Genomic DNA, 22,709 nt, shown 5'->3' on the forward strand with positions numbered 1-22,709 from the left:
TCCACTGGGGGCTGGGGATTTAGCTCAGCGGCATAAGCGCCTGCCTTGCAAGCAGGCAGTCGTGAGTTCGATCCCCGGTACCGATAAAAAGGAAAAAGAGGAAAAAAAAAAAAAAAAACCTCCACTTCAACCAGGAATGGTGGTATACACCTACAATCTCAACATTCCGGGAGGCTGAAGCAGAATGATAACAAGTCTGAGGCCAGCCTGAGCAACTCTGACCCTTTCTCACAATTTTAAAAAGGACTGGGGATGTAGCTCATTGCATAAGCCCTGAGTTCAATCTCCAGTACCACCAAATAAATAAATAAATACTCCACCATGCTGGGAATGGTGGCAACTCACCTATAATCCCAACCCTCAAGAAGTTGAGACAGGAGAAATCTCAAGTTAAAAGCTACCATGAGCTATTTAGTAATATCCAGGCCAGCCAGGACTACAAAACAACACCCTGCCTCAGAGAAAAAAGCAAAACAAAACAAGGAACCCTCTACCTGTCATGGGACAAAAACACAAATTATACAACTAGATACAGTTAGATAGGCCAAAGGTTTTCTGGAACTGTCAAATGCACAATACACTCCGTTTCTGCCAAGCAGGTCTTCTTTCTGCTGCAAACTCACCATGTTTGATTCCAAACTGCTGACCAACACTTCGTTCAATTTCAGATGTCCTTTCTCTCAATAGGTCTGCCAACTCTACTTCTTTAGGCTTTGATCTCCTACCCATACCTCCACTTAGAAGACACCTTAGTTCATTAACTGTTTACTGGAAAATCTGAAGCACAGACCACATTTCAGGTTTGTTCTATCCACTTCAACAACTATCATAAGCTGTTATTTAATAAGCCTTTCATCTTTTTGTCACTGAAAAATTAACTGCCAAGTAAGCATAAGGCACTATGTTAGCTAAATCAAGATCAAAACGATGGCCAACATTTTCTCTTTCCTACTTCTCTCTTTCTCCAGATCCCCTTAGTTCTGTCCTCTCCCTGAGCATCCTAAGTTTACCATTACCAGTGCTCCTTTTCTAGTCTGTTGAGCCTGCACTTGAATAACAACTAAGCTACATCATAAATACTACCCTAGGAAACACAAAATTAGGAGCTTTCTTCTCCACATAGTCTTAAGAAAAATCGAGAATAATGAGCAGACCACACAGAGTGGCACACTTCTGTAATCCCAACTCTCAAGAGGCGGAGGTCCGAGAACTGCCCAGAGCCCAGAGTTCAAGCCCAGCCTAGACTACATAGGGAGACTGTGCCTCAAAAAAAAATTTTTAAAAACAAAAAATAAAAAACACTGAGGGAATAGTTAAGTGTTAAAAGCTAAAGGGAGAGAAAGGGGAGGATAGAAGCTAAGAAAAGGAGGAAGAAAGGAAAAGGGAGAAGCCCTTTGTAAATCCAAAGTATTAACATGAACTAAAAATAAAGTAGCTATTTGTTTTTAGTTATATGAACTAAGAACATAATTCTTGGGGAATTCATATTTTGGTCAAGCTCAAAAATAATGACACACAGGGGCTGGGGATTTAGCTCAGCGGCATAAGCGCCTGCCTTGCAAGCAGGCAGTCATGAGTTCCATCCCTGGTACCGATAAAAAAGGAAAAAGAAAAGAAAAATAATGACACACAATGCTGGGAATGGTAACAATGCCTCTAATGCCAGAACTCCGGGAGGCCGAGGCAGGAGGATCACAACTTCAAGCCCAACCTGGACAATTTTGTGGCTTAGAGAGAGCTTCTTTCAAAATAAAAACTTAAAAAAAAAGGGGGGGGGGGGGGACTGGTGATGTAGCTCAGTGTGAAGGTCCTGACTTCAATGCCCACTACTGCAAAAAATAAAAATTACACAATACTCTGTGATAGTCATTCTGCCCACTTAAATATGAAATTATTTTATACTTTGCTCTCTCTATTCCTCTAGTCATCCAAGTAAATGTTTTCTTTTTCTTTTTCTTTTTTTTTTTTTAATCTTTTGGGTCTAGGGGGCTGGGGGTTTAGCTCAGCGGCATAAGCGCCTGCCTTGAAAGCAGGCAGTCGTGAGTTCGGTCCCCGGTACCGATGAAAAAGACAAAAAAAAAAATCTTTTGGGTCTAAAGGTATTTTTTCTACCTGCTTCCTGGGTCCTTACTTTCTTTATAACCTATATAATGTACTTCAATATATTTAGTTCACTTTTCCTTTCATTTTTAAATTCCTGAATCAGGTTAAAAGAGTAACTTGGGTAATTAACTCTCCAAACACAATTTTCTGCTTCAAAGATTCTTATGCCTAAAAATCACCTAAAAGGAAAACTGACCACTCTGACTCACTTCAAAAACACATTGTATCTGTTCTCCCCCAAAGTGATTAGAAAGATAGTTGGTAGTGCTACAAATTTGTATCATATTCCTGCCAAACAATAAGGCCCTTAACATCATCATACCTTTTTAAAATTCATTTGTGAAACTGCAACCCAAGAAAAAGACACAAAAGAATAAAGCAAACTATATTATACTCTCCGAGTATTTCAATGATATAAAAAATTCAACTAATTCAGGTTTCAGTCTAAAGCCCAAATCTCAACAAGATGCATACAGAAAAGTAAAAACAATTCAAATATCTAGGGATTAGGATGTCAGTAAGTAAACTGTGCTGTATTAATAAATACAGACAGATTGGGGCTGGGGATTTGTTCAGTGGTGGGAAGCTTGCCTAATGTGAGCAAGGCTCTGGACTCAATCCCTAGCACCCAAGGGGAAAAAAGAGGCAATGAAACAGCTATTTATGGTAATTACACAGACTAAACTAATGGAAAGGTATTCAAGAAACGAAGTTAAAGCCAAGCGGCTGGGAGGGTGAGGCAGAAGTGGTCACAATGAGAGAGAGCACATTCTCAACTTGGTTCACGCCCCGGGTTCAATCCTTAGTAATCGCTACTTCCCCAAAATCACACCTATAATCTCAGCTGCTTGGTTAATTGAGGCAAGAAGATCAAAAGTTCAACCACAGGGCAACCCATTTGGGACCGCGCCTATCTCACAGCAGCTATTCCTATTCCCCAGTAAATTTTCTTACTTAAAAAAAAGTTCAACTCTAGCACAAATGACTTAAGACCCAGTCTCAAAAGAACAAAAACAAAACAAAACAAACAAAAAAAAAAAAAACAGGCATGGAGGCAAATGCCTATAATCCCAGAACTCAGGAGGCTAAATCAAAAGGATCACCGTGAGTGTAAGGCCAGCATGGGATACATAGTAAGTTTAATGCCACCCTCAACTACAAAGCAAATGTCTCAAAAAACTCAATCAGGGGCTGGGGATTTAACTCAGCAGCATAAGCGCCTGCCTTACAAGTGCGTGGTCCTGAATTCGATCCCTGGTATCGATTAAAAAAAAAAAAAACTCAATCAACCAATCAATCCATCAATCAATCAAAAAGGGTTGAAATGTTGATCAATACCAACAGTTCAATCCCCAGCACTACAAAAAAGTATCAAAATTATTTACTTAAATATTTATGTGATATACAATGTCAAAGTTAGAGGAGTGCACTGTCTACATTACTTAGAGAAACCTCCAATAATCTAAAATACACAGACACAATATCATTGCAACATCTCTATAACTGCAAAATATCAGAAATAACCTAAATGCTAATACATGTGGTTGGTATCCTGATGCATCCCAACAATGAGATACTCTGCAGTTAACAAAAAAGAACAAGAAAGATCTCTATATAACGAAAGTCGGAACTGGGGATTTAGCTCAATGGCTTAAACGCCTGCCTGGCAAGTGCAAGGTTGTGAGTTTGATCCCCAATACCCCCCCAAAAAAAAAACAAAAACAAAAACAAAAACGTGATTTCCTCAGTATACAGTACTTGCTACAGATAATGCTAAGCCAGTGGTTTATCACTGAACTAGACCTCAGAACCTTCAGGGTGTACTTTCAACTGAAAAAAAAAGAAAAGCCCATACAATTATCCATAGTACCTTCATGTAAGAAAAGCTACCTTCATGTAAGAAAAGGGATATAACTGACCAGGCATATCCCAGCACTCGGGAGGCTGAGGTGGGAGGATCGCTGCGAGTTCAAGACCAGCCTGGGCTACAAAGTGAGCTCAAGGCCAGCCTGAACTGCATAGCGAGACCCCACCTCAAAAAGATTTAAAAAAAAGAAAAGAAAGAAAGAAAAGAAAAGGGATATAAGAAAATGTGTAACTATCTACTCATTGTAGAAAAAATATAGAGGATGACAAGAAATTAAAAGGACGGGGTATTTACAGGTGGAGAAGGAAAGAACAGAGCAAACAAGCGGCACAGCGGAGCTACAGGGAGGGAGGCAGCAGCGCTTTTCTGAGTGTGTCTCGTCTTCTCTTCTTTGTACCAGAGATGGAACTCACGCTGTGGCACTGAGCGAAATTCCCTACCCCTCTATCTTTCCTTTATAACTCTGAACCTCAGAACCAGAGTAATGTTTCGCATACTCATAAAACAAACAAAACCAAAAGTGAAGGAATGGAGTTACGCACTGTTACACTCAAATTATGTCATGTATACACTAGAATTAAGTAAATAACCTGAGAGCCAGGTTTCCCAATATTGGAGTACAAGTCAACAAGCAGCAGGGCACAGTGCCACACACCTATCTACGACCCCAGCACTCTGGGAGACTGGGGCAGCAGGATCTGAAATCAAGCCCAGAAGGAAGGAACTTAGTGACTTTACCATGTCTCAAAATAAAAAAATGGGCTGGGGATACAGTTCAGTGCAAGACTCTGGGTTCAATTCCAGGAGCTCAAAAAAATTTTTTAGGGTGGGCCGGGATTAAGCTCAGCAGTATAAGCGCCTGCCTGGCAAGTGCAAGGCCATGAGTTCAATCCCCCGTACCAAAAATAAAATAAAATAAAATAATATTCTAGGTTGGGCGTTGGGTGGCACACAACTATAATCCCAGCACTCGAGAGGCTGAGACTGCAGAATCACAGTGAGTTTGAGGTCACCCTGGGATACACAGTGAATTCAATGCCAGCCTGTCTACCAAGACAGACCCCGTCTCAAAAAAAATCTATAGGGAGCTGGGGATTTAGCTCAGTGGTATAAGCATCTGCCTTGCAAGCAGGCAGTCATGAGTTCAATCCCTGGTACCAGTAAAAAGGAAAAAGAAAAAAAAAATCTATAGATACAGATATTTTTTAGTTTTTAAAAAGAAAAAAATAAATAAATGACCAGACCAACAAGTGTGAAGGCTTGAGTTTGATTCCCAGTATCACCCTATCCCCCACTCAAAAACAGAAAAGGAAGAAACATGCCAAATGTTCATAGTCGTTATCCTCTATGTACAAGATTATAGGTGATTTTTACACTTCCTTCTTCTCTGTTTTTTTAAATTTCCTACTTTATGTGTCACTTTCATAATCATAAAACAAGCTTTAAATACCAATATTTGATTATGTTCCTCCTCGACCTCATACCAAACCTAAGCCTCAGTATCTATCCTAAAAATACAAATCAACCACTAGCTTTGTAAACTAACTCAATGTTATTCCATCTCAAAGGAAATTATAGAATTATTTTCAATTCAATTACGTATCAGTGCAAAATACTTCTATAGCAGTTCTGAATGCTAAAAGTGAGTTGTTGCCAGGCATGGTGGAGCATACTTGTAATCCCCGCACTCAGGAGACCGGTAGGAGGACTGCCGTGAGCTAAAGGCAGACTGGATTATGTAGCTCAAAACTAGCCTAAACTACACAGTGAGACTCTGTCTCTAATAATAATAATAGCAATAATAATAATAAAATAAAAGTGAGTTGCGATGCCATCTACATTAGCCTTAAAACTGATCTTTAAACTGATTCCCAGACGCCAACTTACTTATATAGTAAGTACTTAACACTGCATTTACAGGCTGTCTTCTACCTCCCAAGCACTATTCTAGGTGCTGGCAAGTCCACAGTGAACAAAACAGACAAAACCTATCTGCCTTAGGCGGCACACACCCAGCACTCGGAAAGCTGAGGCAGGAGGAATGCCATGAGTTTCAGTCCAAGCTGGGGTACAGAGTGAGTTCAAGGCCAGTCTGGACTACATAATGGGTCGTCAGGAAAATAAAAAACTTCTGCCTTCACAGACCTCACATTCCACAGACAAAAATTCAGTGCCTCATTGCAAGTCAGGCCATACACACTAGTCTTGAAAAACTACAAAACAACTATTATCTAATAAAGGTCATAAAACCTGACAAATTTCAAATGTACTTAAAATAGCTTAAACTATCTCAAATTTCCGCTGAGCTACATAAGAGTGAAAAACTCCTTCTAGATGGCAGTGAGCCAAGGAACTCAATGTCATTTGAGAATTCAGAAGAGGCTTGGGATCCTGCAATATGTCCATGTAAATCTCAGCCACAGTCCATCTACTGCGTTAAGTCGTATGCCTGAGTAATAATGAGGAAATAGTCTCCTAGTATATTAGTTCAAAGCATTATTATTATTTCCAAAGTAAGAATAGATTGTGTCTCGTCACAGATCTCCATTCCAGAACTTATTTTCCCTCATAATGAACTAACTGCACCATCACCCAGGGTAAGTCAGCCACTGACCATGGCAACCTCATTTCATGATTTCATATCACCACCAAACAATATAGTCTTCACAGCCAGTGATAGGAGGCATTATCTCTTTGGCTATAAACATAGTAATAGGGCCAGGGATATAGCTCAGCAGCATAGCACCTGCCTGGCAAGCATGAGGTCCTAAGTTCAACGCTCCATACAAAAAAAAAACACCTAGTATAAACTAAGAATAGAGGCTTCTATAACAAGCAAGTGGTCTTCCTCTGATCCACGTTAGTATGCTTCTACTATCAATAAGCTGATCTAGAAAAGGCAATTCCCACCAACATACTATTAACTAGTCCCCTATAAATCCTCCCCTATGAAACAAATCTTAAAAACAAAAGTCGTAACTTAAGAAGATCACTGAATAAATTAGTCTGGACTGTGTAAGGAAGGGAAAACTGACACACAAGTTATTTAATGTGACAAACTCAATACAATACATGCCATCACAGGGGGGAAAAAATTTGTACATCAAAGAGTCAAGCTAGCGTCAGGGATTTAGCTCAGCAGCCTAAGTGCCTGCCTGACAAGCTCAAGGTCATGAGTTTGATCCCTGGTTACCAATACCGCCACCACACACACACACACACACACACACACACACACACACTACCACCACTCCCTACCAAAAAAAAAAAGTCAAGCCACATATGGTTTACATGTGGTGCATTCTGGGAGACTGAGGCAGGAAGGAACATCACAAGCCCAAGCCCAACCTAAGCAATTTAGTGTCTTAGGGAGACTCTATCACAAAATAATAAAATATAAAAAGAGCTGAAGGGGCTGGGGATTTAGCTCAGCGGCATAAGCGCCTGCCTTACAAGCAGGCAGTCGTGAGTTCCATCCCTGGTACCAATAAAAAATAAAATAAAAAATAAAAAGAGCTGAAAATGTAGCTCAGTGCAAAGGCTTTGAGTTCAATTCCTAGCACCTCTAATAATAATCAAATAAATAGAAGAGCCAATTTCAGATTTTTTCACTCCACGTCAGGGGCACTTCTGAATATACCAAGCTAAATCTTGTATTTTAAGGTTAGCAGATACTATTTCTAAGTCAAAGTTTAGCATCAAAAGGGCAAAGTATTATGTGATGAATGGGACAGAGACCAGGAAGGATCAGTTACATTTCTTTCTCCTCCTCATACACAAATTCCTCAGATTATCATGTATGAAAGACTTGGAATGTATAGCAACAAGCCACTTGCTACACACACGGTACCGCCTCTAGCTTTACTGCTCCTATCAACACGAAAAATGGAAACATGAGTGAAATCCATTTATTAAAACAGAAGAGAAATGGAATTGGGAAAAGTCAGGCGGCAGAGAAACTACGTAAACCTTGGTTAATTCTTACTCATGCTTCTAATTTAGCTCAGATGTCAACTTCTTCCAGGAAGCCTTAATTCCTCCTCCTTAGATAGGACTCATGCAAGCTAGCTAAATAGTATGAGGCTGTATTTGCCTCATACTATTCTGTCAGTTTGCCTCGCACACCAGGCTGTTTGAGGTCAAAGTTCTATCTTAGCTTTTCTACCCTAGAACTCCCACCAGTCTGGCACACAACACAGGCTAAGTGAACCAATAAAGTCATAAAGTGACCACGTATACTGAAGCCTGATACATATGGCTTTCAATGTGGCAATCCTCTGTCATCTGATGCAAAACATGGGTTTCAAACACTGTTTATAAAGCTGGTGTGGAGGTCTATCCCTGTAATCCTAGCAGGGGAATTGGGCATGCCAAGGCAGGAGAACTCAAGGCCAGACAGGCTACACAATTGGTCAAGCTCATTCATTACTACATAATGAGATGCCCAACCCCCAAATAATCCAAACAAAACCAAAAATCACTTTTAAGCCAGGCATGGTGGCGTACTCCTGTAATCCCAGCACTTGGGAGGCTGAGGCTGAAAGATCATTGCAAGTTCGAGACCAGCCTGGGCTACAAAGTGAGTTCAAGGCCAGCCTAAACAGCATAATGAGATACTGTCTCCAAAAGACAGACAGACAGACAGACAGACAGGCACACACACACACACACACACACACACACAAAATCCTATTAGAACCCCCAAGCCGGCATAGCAGTACTTAGGTGCTTCACATTCTTACAGTTGACCACAAATATCTCTGAAACCTGCAAACCTAGGGCAGGGAGTGGCAGCACCTGAGTGAACTAAGGCATCTGAGTAACTTTCTCACTTTTTCCTTTCATTATCTCTATTGTGCATCTATTTCCCTCTCTCCTTCCTACAGGAGGATCTAAACTTAATTTTAATATCTAATACTTCCTTGATTATGGGGTTTGGGAGCAAGGAGACTGTGGGCCACAATAGTAGCTACAGAATTCTAGTTGCAGTTATAAAGGTATTTTGCCACAGGCCTCACAGACTTTCAAACAAGCAGAAACAAGCACTAAATCAAACATGGAAGGCTATGCTTTGAAGGCTCTGTGAGGTGAAGATAACCCACTTGTCTAGCACTATTTGGCTATGAACTAATTAAAACCTACAATATCACTGTGATCTCTCTTCAGGGTTTCTTTTCTGTACGAAGACCTTCCTCTGGCTCTCCAACATAGGAAAATATTCTTCTTCCCCCTCCTACTTGCAGGCTGAATGAAAAGCAGTCTGGCACAGTGAAAAGGTTCCCAGGAGCTTACAGTCAGTCATGGCACCCTGAATCTCAGATCACCTTTTATCAGGCAGGTAACCTTAGAAACATTACAAACTATTCTGCGCAAGAGTTTTCTCATCTGTGAAACAGGCTTAATACTTACCTTATTAGAATTCAATAAAAGCATGTATATGCGGCTCCCAGAACAATATGCATTTAATAAGTGAATAGCATTAGCGTTAGTATTTAAATCTAGCTCTGACAGAGAGGCAAAAAAGACAGCAAACGTTACTGGCTTCAGCCTATGAACTAAAAATCAACACAAGGGGAAAAAAAGGAAAATTATAATACCAAAAAACTAACAAGAATATTGGTTTCAGATACATATTTCTCAGGACAGATCTTTTCTAGCTGATGTAACTCTTTACCTAATTAGTTCTTGCAAGAACCCTGTCTGATTTTCTTAACCAACCTGGCTGCCCGAAAACAGTAACTAGACTCCCCAGAAGTGTCAGCAGCCCTGAGAGAAATTACACCCTGAAGTCTTTCCATATAAATAGAATACTGTGTATTCACAACAGACTATGAAATTGTTCTGTTTACTGAGAATCATTTGGGCACCTGAATTTAAGCTCATTTATCATGAATTATCTGAAGAATGGGTGGTTTCAACCTAAAGAAGACCCACGAACTCCCTGAAAAATGCAAGCAAGATTTGCTGTGTATAGACAGTTTTCTGAAAAGAGAGTCTACGAAGTTTTCATCAAGATGTCAAAGCTATTTGTTCCCTAGAAAAATGTTAAAATTCTTAACAGACCCTCTCCCAATCTCCAAACAGGAAAGCTGGGATAAGCCATCTGAACACAACTGTCTCTTGGAGGTTAAAGAAGCCATTTCTACTTCAAATGGCCTTACAAGTCCTGTCCCAAAAAAACTGATGCCTACTTAGTAGGTTCCAGTTTCCATTCAAATCTATTACTGCTAACATTTCTCACTCCTGAGTTTTCACTTGAACATTAAATACAAATGAAAGACATCTTGCCATTGAGAACTGCTTCCTAGTATCTTTATAAATTTAAAACACTATCTGAACTTATTAATTTGATGCAAAAAACTGTGCCTTTATAGTTTGAGGAACTTTGATGTCTATTAAAGCAATGAAAAAAATCAAGCAACTCTGCTCTGCACTCCAACCTGGAAGCTTCAGGGTTACCAATTTACCCCATGATGACCACTTGCTTCACATACGAAGTCTCACATTCCCTCAAGTTAGACAAGCAGAACTACTATTTCAACCCACTGTAAACCAATTCCCCATTACCAAGTAATAGCATTTTACCACTAGTGTGTTCTGATGAAATCCATAACCTATCATTCATTTACTACTTAAGCATTTCTACTTTAATTGCAGCCTTTCAGTATGGAAGGTAAAGAAGGTCACGAGTTGTAGAATATAACAAGAGAAAATTAATTTTAGCATCAATAACAGGCAAAATTTTAGTCACCAAAAACTACAGGTAAATTTTTAAACGCTCGCCAACGGAAAGATCTTAAATTTAGTCATTGTTTAACAGTCTCTTTTACCCAAAAGAAAATTAACTTGCAGCACTAGTAGCTACTTTTACACTGCAACCAACTCAGAACTTTTAAAAGCCTTCCCTTTGCAATGCGCTGAGGAAAAAGCAACTTAAAACACCCAAGTCGCAGCTCTCTGTGCCAAGTAAGCCACCAAGTTCACCAAGTTCACTAGCACCAAGTTCACCCAGCACTAATATATTCAGCCCTGTGGTCTCTACGGACTACTTTGTATATCAAAAACATATACTACCATGAGCTTTCTTTTATTTGTGTTTCACTGCCTAACAGCTCAAAAACACAAGTAATTAATAATTTACTTGGTGGCACACTACAGAAACACAGTCTTATTCAAGTGTAGGACAATTAAGAAAAAAAACTGAAATTAGAAAAGAATTTAAATTACAAAGTATTACTCTAGGTATTTTTAAGAGATCCAGCTCTGAATTCTACCTTAAAGCAGGCAAACAAGTCAACCTTCTCCCTCTCAGTAAAGCAGCTGGGATATTGATCAAAACTAACCAGGTTTTCCATAAGCAACCCTAACCACTCTCATGGGTGAACAATTCTTAAACAGAATCATGCAGGATAAAAACATTATGAAATCAGCACAAACATCACACTGGAATGGAATTTGTCTTTCCTCTGCGCCACACTGTCCGGATTGAAAAACGTGTGCTAACAATATATAAAGAACAGAGAAAATGACACTTGACAGAAACCAAATAGTGACCTGAAATGACTCTAGAAAACAGATGCCTTTCCCTTCTCAAAGTAATCGATACAGACAAGAAACTACAGACTGTGAAATAATCTGTGCCCCTCAAAGCAGTTACTTATTTGCTTTAACAACTCTGTCTCTAAAACTCAAGTACAGGATGACACAAATATAAAACACAACACACCTAAAATCCAATGATTATTTACTAATGTACACTAGCAAGGGATGTGGGGAAGGTGCATGATGAAATGTTATTCTCAGGTAGGTAATACCTTTCCAAATCTCCGTGGAATTGATGAATTCAGCAATTTACCTTTACTGGCTAATTTTTGGTGACCTCGTCACCAAGACTTTTCAATCAAAGCTGTCCAAAATTCTACAACCAAGCGAGTAACATGAACTGGACACAATGAATGCTAGAGTTTCTACAGCTCTGGTACCCTCTACGTATTAGGCCTATGGAAGAGTAAATTAAGGTTCTTTAAAAATATCTGGCATAATCAATCCTCCCAAGAATCAGGTCTTTTAGGAGTGATGGGTAACGTCTGTTAACTTCCTCTTCCTTTAAAAAGGTCAGACAGGGAAACGTCCTTCTCACAACACGACCTACCACAAACCACATCACAACTCCCTTAATCGCTAAAAAACATCAGCCAGAGGGAACGCTTTTTGCACACTTTACCAAAGACTGAAAATCCAACTTACCTCCGGAACGAGCTGACTAGTTTCAAACAGAAATTTATCAGTGAAGTTTATTATGTACTGCTAATGATAATTCGGGAAGCCCACCAAGCTCCGCTGCAGCAAGGGGAGCTGGGGCGATGAGGAGGAAGGTGTAAGCCTCACAACAATCAGAGAAAAGCCTTTCCAGCAGGTTGGTCCCAGAGACTAGCAAACCCTGCCCAATAATGGGGAATGGGTTAGGGGGAAAGAGAGAAGGGTCTTTCGATCTCCAAGGGAAGGGCGGCGGAACAGAAGCAAGGCCTGACGGGGCTGTTTTCCCCGCGCTGCGCAGGGTCCCCAGGACCCCCGCAGGGCTGCTGCTGGGGCACTAAAAGCTCGGCCAAGCCCGAAGCGGGGCTTGAACGCAGTCCCTCTCCTGGCTGGGCTGCGGCAGCCAGCGGGAGGGTCCCCCCTGGACTGCGGCGACGAGAACCCGAAGGCCTTCAGGAAGGTGAAAAGGATACTGTTGGGGCGCCTGGGTCTGGAGGGCCCTGATGTTCGGGTGAGGAGGGGCCGCCGCCGCTGCCGCTGCCGCCGCCGGGTGAGGAGGCGGGACCGCTGCCGCCGCCGCTCCGGTGCCGGGTCCGGTTCCTGCTGCAGCCGCTGTGCCTGATTTCAGAGCCGGTTTCTGCGGTAAACTCATGGCAAAGCGAAGCCACCAACCCCCCCAGAGCGGGACCGGGCGCGCCGGGGTGCAGGGGCCGGGGGCAGCAGGGGGGCGGGATGGGGGCAGACCCGGGGAGGCGGCGGGAGCGGGGGGCCGGGGGGAGGCTGGGAGGAGGAGGAGGAGGAGGGGGCCGGGGCCGGTCACACACGCCCTCCGCCGCCGCCGCCGCCGCCGCCGCCGCCGCCGCCGGCAGCAGCAGCCGCCCCGCGGGCCAGCACCACCGGCTGCCGGTCTCCGTGACAACGCGACCCCAGGGGGGGGGGCCGGACCCGGCGGGGGCAGGAGGCGGAGAGACCGGACCTTTCACGGCAATATCCTCATGGGCCGGCGGCGGGGGGTCTTTGTCCCCCTCCCCGGGGGAAGCGGCGCCCTTCTCGGTAGCGGGGCTCAGACGATGCCGGCGGATTTTCTTCACTCAACGAGCAGAGCATCCAACATGGCGCTGTGGCCGCCTCCAGCAGTCCAGCAGGACGGCCGCTCGGAAAACTTCGGGCCTTTTCGGAATAGCTCGGCAAACCGAGGGTGGGAAGCCCCTTCGGCTCTCTTCGGAGACGGCTTATGTTCGGAATTCTTCGGAAGCCGTCGGGCGTATCTTCGGCAGCAGTTCGGGGAAAGCTCTGGGGCTGACTTGGTTCCTCGGGAGAGATCCGCCAAGGGGCTCCATAAGGTTCGCCGTGGCTCGGGTGTGGGGCGGAGGGAGAGACCAAAGGCGAATTTTGGCCAGCGAGACCCCTCCCTGCCGCCCAGTCTCGAGGAACAATGGCAACGGCCCGGAGCCTGCGGTCCGAGGAGCCCAGGCCGCAGGGGCAGCGATGCTTGAAACCACTGTCCTGTGGAAGGAACCGCGGAACCAGAGTGGAACCCGGGGATAAGAACCGCTCGCTACAGGGACGCGTTAGCACAGCAAATAGCACTCGGCAGCCTGTGACACATTTCACACCCATCGTGTCCACACGCCCTCCATCGGACAGGTGAATGGAGTGAATAGCCCGTGTTCCAGAGGAGACCTGGACAGGAAAATGACTGACCCTGCGTCACCCAACCGGGAAGGGACAGAACCAAGCCAGGATCTGAATTCCACCATCAGGAAGAATCATGCGGACTCCCTAGCTGGCTGGGGACGCGATCTGGCTGCCCTAATTGGCAGCCTGGATTGAGGGCTCTGTGGATGGAATCTTCCCGAGGCCAAGGCGTAGCCAGGAGGAAGAACTCTTTTGCCGCCAGCCAATGGACTGCTCCCAACTTAGTATGGCTAGGTAACACCTGTTGATGAGGTCCTTCTCCCCTAGCTGGGCCTGCCAAGACCATTGCCACTCCCACTGCGCTCGTCCCAACTCCAGCAGAGGCCTAATCCCAGCACACAGCATTGAGTGAAAAGGAGTCATGGGCAGCCAGAGCAATCCAGGAATAGAGTGGCCACCAGGCATGACCAACAAGTGGCCACCTTCATTAGTTTATGTAGTTCCATAAAATAAAAACAAGAGAAACGAAGTATCATCTTCTAACAGAAAAACTTAACAAAACAAAGCGCAAAATTGAAAGGAAGCTGGGCGTGGTGGTGTATGCCAGTAATCCCAGTACTCTGGGAGGCTGAGACAGGAGGATTCCAAATTCAAATCCTGCCTGGGCAATTTAGTGACTTAGCAAGACAGTGTGTCAAAATAAAAATCAGCCTTTGTAAGTCAGCCGTTGTGGCACACTCCTGTAATCTCAGCACTTGGGAGGCTGAGGCAAGAGGATCTTTGCAAGTCTGAGATCAGCCTGGGCTACAAAGCCTGAACCCTTCTAGCAAGACCCTGTCTCAAAAAGACAAAAAAAAGTAAATAGACTTTGGAAAGAAGAAGTACTAAAGGAAGGCCTTGGCTTCACTCCCCAGTGCCACAAAAAAAAAAGGGGTGTACAGCCAAAAAGGGAGGAGGGGTTCTACCTCACACAGTCAGTCTACCCCGTAGTAATCTCCCTCCAGATCCTACCCTTTCTTCTCTTCATCCTTCTAATAAAAGCTTTGCATGTTGTGGATGCTTAACTCATGATGGCCCCTGAGAGTCCCAGATGCTTCCTCTGAGATAAAAGAGCAGCTGGAAGGGGGTGATACCACAACTCCCACCGCCTCTGGCTGGCTGGGGCTCCAGTTCTTGGCACTGAAAAGAAAGCCTGACCTCCAGTTTCCAAACCTCGAGCCATGAACTGAAATTCTAAACTCTGGATTTATAACACCTGATTACTTAGGATTGGATTTTTACTCCTCTCCAGGCTTAATCTGGTCCAGGAGAAAATTCCCAAATGGTCCTTCAGTTCCCAGATTCTCTTTTCTTGTTCAGAGATTTCAGGCTTCTTTATCCAAATCAAAACCTGTTCCCGCAAAAGCTTTGACTTCTCATTTACACTAGGGTGATAACAGACTGATAATTGCTTAATTGTTATTCTTTTCTAAGCTAGTTTCATTTTCTAATTTAATAATAGCCACCAGCATCAGCCAATTAGTGCACGCCTGGTCTTTGCTAAGCACTTTATGAACATTATCTCTTTTGAAATGGATAGACCTCCGGACAGAATAATGGAGAAGACTCTGATACAATTCTGACCTCAGGCAATCAAGGGAGGGGAAGCTCACAGAGAGCAAAGTCAAAAAGGTGCAACTCTCTCCTTTCATCCAAGAGCCTGATCTGCTCAACACTCCCCCACTTACACACACAGGCTGATATTTATGGAGCACCCACTATGTGCCCGCATCAACTCTGCTGAAGATTTTCCTTAGATTAACCCATACCCTGAACAATTCTGTAGTATGACTATTTCACACCTCATTTGCCAGCAAAGAAACTGAGGTGCAAAGATGTGAAAAGACAACTTATGTATCTTCTAAGTGAATCACTGGGATCCAAATCCAAGGTCTGTTTTTGCATTGTCTTCAACATAGCAGTCTTTGGGGCTGGGGATTTAGCTCAGTGGCATAAGCACCTGCCTTTGCAAGCAGGTGGTAGTGAGTTCGATCCCCGGTACCAATAAAAAGGAAAAAGAAAAAAAAAAAAAAAAAACATAGCAGTCTCTTCATTACATCCAGAGTCACTGTCAAGAAGAAAAGCTGATTTTGTCAACTTGCCAATTACGAGTGCTCCGTGGAGTTCCCATTGCTGTATCTTTTGGTGGCTTCACTCTGTTTTCAACCTGCCACATCCCCCCTCAGACCCATAACTGTGCCCCACCCCGCCCATCTGTTTCCACACACCCACCCTCCTCACCCCAGGACCTGTGCTGGGAGCTCCTATTACCAACGCCGCCAAACTCTTTTCTCTCCTTTTAGCCAGTTGGCTGATTCTTGCTTCCAGGCTTGGTTGAAGCATAGCTCAGTCCCCAGACTGAGCCAGGGCACCTCTTATGTGGGAGCTTTCCCCTAGTGCTTGAGTTGCTCTGGCAGAACTGCTTGACGCTGGAGCCAACATGGACAACATTGTGAAACGTTGTCTCAAAAAGCAAAACAAAACAAAGTTAGTCTCAGTGTTCCTGTCTGTAAAATAGACTCTACCTTTCAGTGTTACCAGGAAAAATAAATACAAAGCAACCTGGCACATAATATTTTTTCAGTAGAGATTGTACCCAGGACCCGCATGCTAGGAAAGTGCTATATCACTAAGCTGTATCCTCAGTCCTTTTTAAACTTTATTCTGGGCCAAGGACATAGCTCAGTGGTGCAAGTGTCTGCCTGGCAAGTTCAATCTCCGGTACCAAAAAAAATTGAATTATAATAAAATTTTATTCTGGGCCAGGGACATAGCTCAGTGGTGCAAGCGTCTGCCTGGCAAGCATGAAGTCGTGAATTCGATTCCCAATACTAAAAAAAAAATTAAATTTTATTCTGAAATAAGACTCTCTCTACGCTGCCAAAGCTAGCCTCAGGTTACGATCCTCCTGCCTCAGTCTCCTGAGAAGCAGAGATTACTGGCATGTGCCATCATACAGGGTTTATAGTAATTTTTGTATACATTTTGCTCATTATTATTCATTTATGCAGGGACATTTGTTAGTCATTCAAAATATCCCTTATATCTAGCTCGAGGCCTGAATGAATAGTCATGAATTGCCAGAGGATTTGGTGTTACATGGAGGAGGTTTAGGGCACCATTGGGCCCGGGCTGTGATTCTTTTTTTTTTTTTTTTTTTTTTTGTCTTTTTTCCTTTTTATCAGTACCAGTGATCGAACTCAAGACTGCCTGCTTGCAAGGCAGGCGCTTATGCCACAGAGCTAAATCCCCAGCCCCTAACCCTTTGGTTTCTTAAGTGCAGTCCACGCATGCACTGCACCGTGGTGACATTCATGATCTGAGAAGGAAGACTGACTGGTAACCTGCACTTTTCAGTTTTTACATTAAAGTTCACCCAAAACAAAAACAAACCAGGCCTCAAAAAAGCCCAGCCTGGGCAGTTCTGTGAGACCCTGTCTCAGTGCTAAAGCATTCCTAGGTTTGATCCCTAGTATTAAAGAAAAACAACTTCCAAAACTATTATGGCAAGCTGGAGTTCTCTGATGCCTTCATTTTTCCTCCAGGAGGAACTGGCCTTTAAACATAAAAGCCAGCCCCATTATGCCAAGAACAGGCAGGTTTATTAGCCACAGAGGGATTTGTATAGCATTGGGTGTTCTGTTCTGAGATTCAAAAACAGCCATCAAAACCCAGCAAGGGTAGACAGCAACGTGAACTACGGTGTTTCAAGATCTAGACCCTCGGCAATTAAGTTCAATTAAGTTACAGCGTTGGGAGTCCAAATCATTTTTTTTTAATGGAAAAGGAGGGAGTAAGATACAGAGTTCCTATCTGAAGCAACCCTGGATGCAAGGAGAAAAGCCCCCAGTGATATAGAGATGTCTCTGACTCTGTGAGCCTGTTCACAGTGTGACCCCATGGTCCCTGTCCCAGTGAGGGACTGTGCCAGCTGCCCCTTCACCTGTGTTCCCCATGGCGGTGTAGTGTGAGAGGGTGGTGGTTGTCTTTAAAGGTTGTATATTTTTCCATGCTGGGGATTGAGCTCAGCCCAGCCCTAAAGGGGTCATTAAAAAGCAGATCGGATTCTGACCTTACAGACTAGCTGTACAATCTTAAATTTCCTAACTTCTTGAGGCCATTTGCCAAGCAAAGAGAAGCCATTAGCTTCTAACAGATCAATGGAGAATTTGTCTGTGCAAACAATCAACAAGGCCTCTAAGGCCTAGTAAGCACCTGAGTGCCTTTAGCGCCTTCCCATTTCCTCTGGGACCCCGTTATAGCTTCTCTGATTTGCTGCCCCTAAGTTCTCCTGGGGCCACACTGTCCCACCTCTGTGGACACGGTGTGTACAGTGGCTTTGAATCCCCAGTTTCACCTGGAGGAGATCAAAGCCCTCACCAGCCCCTGCAGCTGCACGTTGGTCAGCTTCTATGGGATGCAGGAAGGGCAAAAGGGGGCCAAGGGTTTAGTTCAGTGGTGTAAGCACCTGCCTGGCAAGCACAAGGTCCTGAGTTCAATTCTCATACCAAAAAAAGAAAAAGGCAAAAAAAAAAAAAAAAAGAAAGAAAGAAAGAAAGAAAGGCAAAAAAAGCAGGCATGGTGGTCACACCTATCATCCCAGCACTCCGGAGGCTGAGGCAGGAGGATCGTTGTGAGTTCGAGACTAGTCTGGGCTACAAAGTGAGCTCAAGGCCAGCCTGAACTGCATGGTGAGACCTTGTCTCAAAAAGACAAACAAGGGCTGGGGGTTTAGCTCAGTGGCACAAGTGCCAACCTGGCAAGTGCAAGGTCATGAGTTTGATCCCCAATACCAAAAATAACACAAACAAAAAGAAAAATAAAAAACGTATTGTCATGGAATGCTTAAAATGGGAATTGTTTTTCAGTACTGAGGATTGAACTCAGGGTCTTCACATTGAGCTTCATCTCCAACTATTTCTTTATTTTTTATTTTCAAACAAGGTCAATCATTAAATTACCTAAATTGGGCTGGAATTTTAGATCCTCCTGCCTCAGCCTCCTAGAGTGCTGACATTACAGGTGTGTACCACTATACCTGGCTAGAGTTTGTTCTGTCTATTTTACCACCTGTTGTTTTTTTGTTTTTTGTTTTGTTTGCCTAGTTTTTAAAATGTTATCATAGAGACTACTGAGGGCTGGAAATACCCCTAGGGGTTATCTTTTCTAAACTCCTGTATTTTGTTTTGATTTGGTTTTTGGGTTTTTGTTGTTGTTGTTGTTGTTGTTGTTTTTAGATAGGGTCTCACTATGCATTCCAGACTGGCCTAGAACTCACCGTGCAGCCCACCCTGGCCTCAAAGGAGGCAATCCCCCTGCCTCAGCCTCCCAACTGCTGGGATGTACCACCACCACACCCAGCTTTATTGTTGCTGCTATTACCATAGAAGTTACAAAATACACATTTACATAAAATTTGCCACTTGAGGAGCCTTATGGTTGAGTGATGTGGGATACATTCGCATTGCCAGGTAATCCATCTCCAGAATTTTTCACTAACCCAAACTGAACCTGTGTCCCCACGAAATGAAATACCAACTCCCCATTAAATAGCTCCCTCCCCTTGGCCCTGGCAACCGCCATTCATTCTGTTTTTCTGTTTCTATGAATTTGACAGAGTCTGCCCTTTAGTGACAGGGCTGCTTCTTTCAGCATGTTTTCAAAGGCTCATTAATGAGGTAGCCTGTGTCAGAATTTCTTTTCTTTTTAACAGCTGATCAACATTCTGTGGCGCGAATGTCCTGCACCTTATTCCTCCATTCACACACGGGTGGATGATGCTTCAGATGCTTCTTCCTTTTGACCACTGTGAATAATGCCACTACAAATACTTACTGTTCAAACATACTCTTCAGATTTCTGCTTTTACTTCTTTGGGTCATATACCCAGAAGTGGAATTGTTAGATCATGTAGCAATTATATAGTCAACGTTTTGAGGAATTGTACTGTTTTCCACACTGGGTACAACACTTTGTGTCAGCCCCATTAGTAATGAACAGGGGAAGGGGTATGGTGATAAACACCAGCTATTTAGGAGGCTGAGGCAGGAGGATCACCTAGAAAAGATCAAGATCAGCCTGAGCTACCTAGTAATGAACAAAGGTTCTAATTTTTCCACAGCTGAACCAACACTCATTCATATATATATATATATATATATATATATATATATAATTTTTTTTACATTGATTGATTTTGTGTTACTAGGGCTTGAACACAGGGCCCTCACATGATCTCCCCAGAAATTCTGTTTTTTTCATTTTGAGATAAAGTCTCCCTAAATTGCCCAGGATGGGCTTGAATTTGTGATCCTCCTGCTTCAGCCTCTCTGAGAGCCAGGATTACAGGCATGTGCTACCCCACCTGGCATTCTTTTCTTTAAAACAAATTTTATGTGCTCACTTCAGCAGCACATATTCTAGAACTGGAACACTAGCGAGATTAGCAGGGCCCCATGGGCAAGGGCGACAGGCAGTCACGAAACAATTCATATTTTGGAGAAACCCAAAACACAAGCAAAGAGCAAAATAAAAAATAGATAATAGGGAAACAGATGTTTTGCAGAAGGAAAGGAAATCAAGAGGTGGGGATGAGAAAAGAAGTATGTGCTGTGTACATGCACCAACTGCCCACAAGAAACACAATCACTGGGCTGGGGATTTAGCTCAGCGGCATAAGCGCCTGCCTTGCAAGCTGGCAGTCATGAGTTCGATCCCTGGTACCGATTAAAAAAAAAAAAAGAAAGAAAGAAACACAATCATTGTGTACTACAAACATGAGCCAATAAAAACCAAAAACTGAAAGAAAAATGTTACTGTAGCCTGTGTGTGTGCATTATTACTTGGAGGAAGTCCTCATACATGCAAGGTAAGCACTCCACTAAGCTACATGCCCAGGCTTCTTTTTTTTTTTTTTTTTTTTGTCTCTTTTCCTTTTTATCAGTACCAGGGATCGAACTCACGACTGCCTGCTTGCCAGGCACGTGCCTATGCCGCTGAGCTAAATCCCCAGCTCTGCTTCTTTCTTCTTTATAGCAAGATCTCACTACATTGTTTAGGCTGGCCCCTACCTTGCAGTCCTCCTGCCTCAGCCTCCTAAGTAGCTGCAATTACAGGCACACAGGAACCACTGTGCTTAACTCCTAGCAATTTTAACAGGTGTAAAGTGGTATCTCACTAAGGTTTTTATTTGCATTTTTCCTAATCATTAATGACACTAAGCATCTTATCATGCTCATTTTTTTTATTTTAGTAAATGCAAATCTTTCTTATTATTTTTAAATTTTTGTTCATTTTCTGAGACAGGGTCTTACCATGTAGTTCAGGCTGCCCTTAAACTCCCTATGTACCAGGGATAACTTTTTGTTGTTGTTGCTGTTGTTTTTTTAAAAGGATAAAACTGGGGCTGGGGATTTAGCTCAGTGGCATAAGCGCCTGCCTTGCAAGCAGGCAGTCGTGAGTTCGATCCCTGGTACCAATAAAAAGGAAAAAGACAAAAAAAAAGGATAAAACCAAGAAAAGTAACATTAAAACCAATCAAAACAAACCAGTGTAAGGATGTCAAAACAATCTAAATCAACAATAGTTACCATAATGCCTCTTTTTTTGTACTGGAGATTGAACTCAACCTCACACTTACCAGGCAAGTTCTGGAACCACTTGGCTAAATCCCTGGCTCTATTATGCCTCTCATTGTCTTCAAAATAGCTGCAAAATGGGGCTGGGGATTTAGCTCAGCGGCATAAGCACTTGCCTTGCAAGCGTGTGGTCATGAGTTCTATCCTCGGTACTGATAAAAAAAATTTAAAAAATAGCTGCAGATACCTTCAGACAGTAAAAATCAAACTGAACAGAATAGAACCAATAAAAACACAACAATGAATGCAATAAAGGACTTCAAAACAAGACAACAGTAAATCCAAAATGGTTACCATAATATAGCTTGCTATCTTTTTTTTTTTTTGTCTTTTTCATTTTTATTGGTACCGGGGATCGAACTCACGACCGCCTGCTTGCAAGGCAGGTGCTTATGCCGCTGAGCTAAACCCCCAGCCCCTAGCTTGCTATCTTTGAAACAGCTGTGCATGCCAATGGATGTAACAAAATTAAACAAAACCCAACCCAACAAAACAATGAAAATGATACAGGACTTCAAAGAAAGATAACAGGGAATTAACAATGGCTGCCACCCTCAGAAGGAGATCCTTCCCTAGATGCCACACTGCATACCACCATCCTCTGAATAGATGACCAGACCACTGGCCCTAAACCTGCAGGTCAGTGAAACACCAAACGCTACAATCATCGAAGCGCAGTTCACCTCAGCAGCTACCATCTCAGCCTGTGTTTCTCCAGATCAGCCGGTTGCTTACAGGGTGGGTGGGGGTGGGGAATGGGCTCTTGCTTGCCAGCCGGCACCCTGAAGGGGCTGAAGTCTGGCTGCTGCCCTGCCATTGGCAGCCTGTGCCTGACGTGGTTGGCAGGGAAGGCTTGCTTCTTGGTGAGTCCTTGTTCTCTCCCTCCATAGTCTGTGAATGACGTTGACTCACAGGGAAAGGCTCCTCCTGCCTCAGCCTCAAGTTCTGGGATTTACAGGCCAATGCCACCATTCCTCATTTTTGCCCATTTACTTACTTACTCATTTACACAGTGCTGGAATTGAATCCAGGGCTTTGTGCATGCTAAGCAAGTGCTCTACCACAGACCTGTACCAACAGCTTTTTCCTGCTTTTTAAGTAGTTATTTTGTTGTTATTGAGTTGCAGTTCTTTCTGGCTTTTTTTTTTTTTTTTTTTTTTTTTTTTTTT

At 43.2% G+C, this 22,709-nt stretch overlaps 1 protein-coding gene across 7 annotated transcripts in view; it reads right to left on the minus strand.

The window, feature by feature from the left end:
* The window catches only part of Eif4g3 (eukaryotic translation initiation factor 4 gamma 3), a 318,850-nt gene extending 305,480 nt beyond the window's left edge, over positions 1–13,370 (minus strand). For 4 of the 7 annotated variants that reach the window (XM_063235683.1, XM_063235682.1, XM_063235687.1 and 1 more), the window contains exons 1-2: positions 13,203–13,370; positions 12,700–12,844 (exon numbers count right to left, since the gene is read on the minus strand). The gene's annotated coding sequence lies outside the window, so the exon portion shown is untranslated. Of the gene's footprint in view, positions 1–12,699; positions 12,864–13,202 lie in introns of those variants that run through there. The other 3 variants (XM_063235685.1, XM_063235684.1, XM_023565712.2) reach the window with 2 other exon arrangements.
* Between the last annotated feature and the right edge of the window lie 9,339 nt (positions 13,371–22,709).

This window comes from Cavia porcellus, unplaced genomic scaffold, assembly GCF_034190915.1.
Source record: "Cavia porcellus strain 051 isolate PalLab524CR breed Dunkin Hartley unplaced genomic scaffold, mCavPor4.1 scaffold_25, whole genome shotgun sequence".
NCBI lineage: Eukaryota > Metazoa > Chordata > Mammalia > Rodentia > Caviidae > Cavia > Cavia porcellus.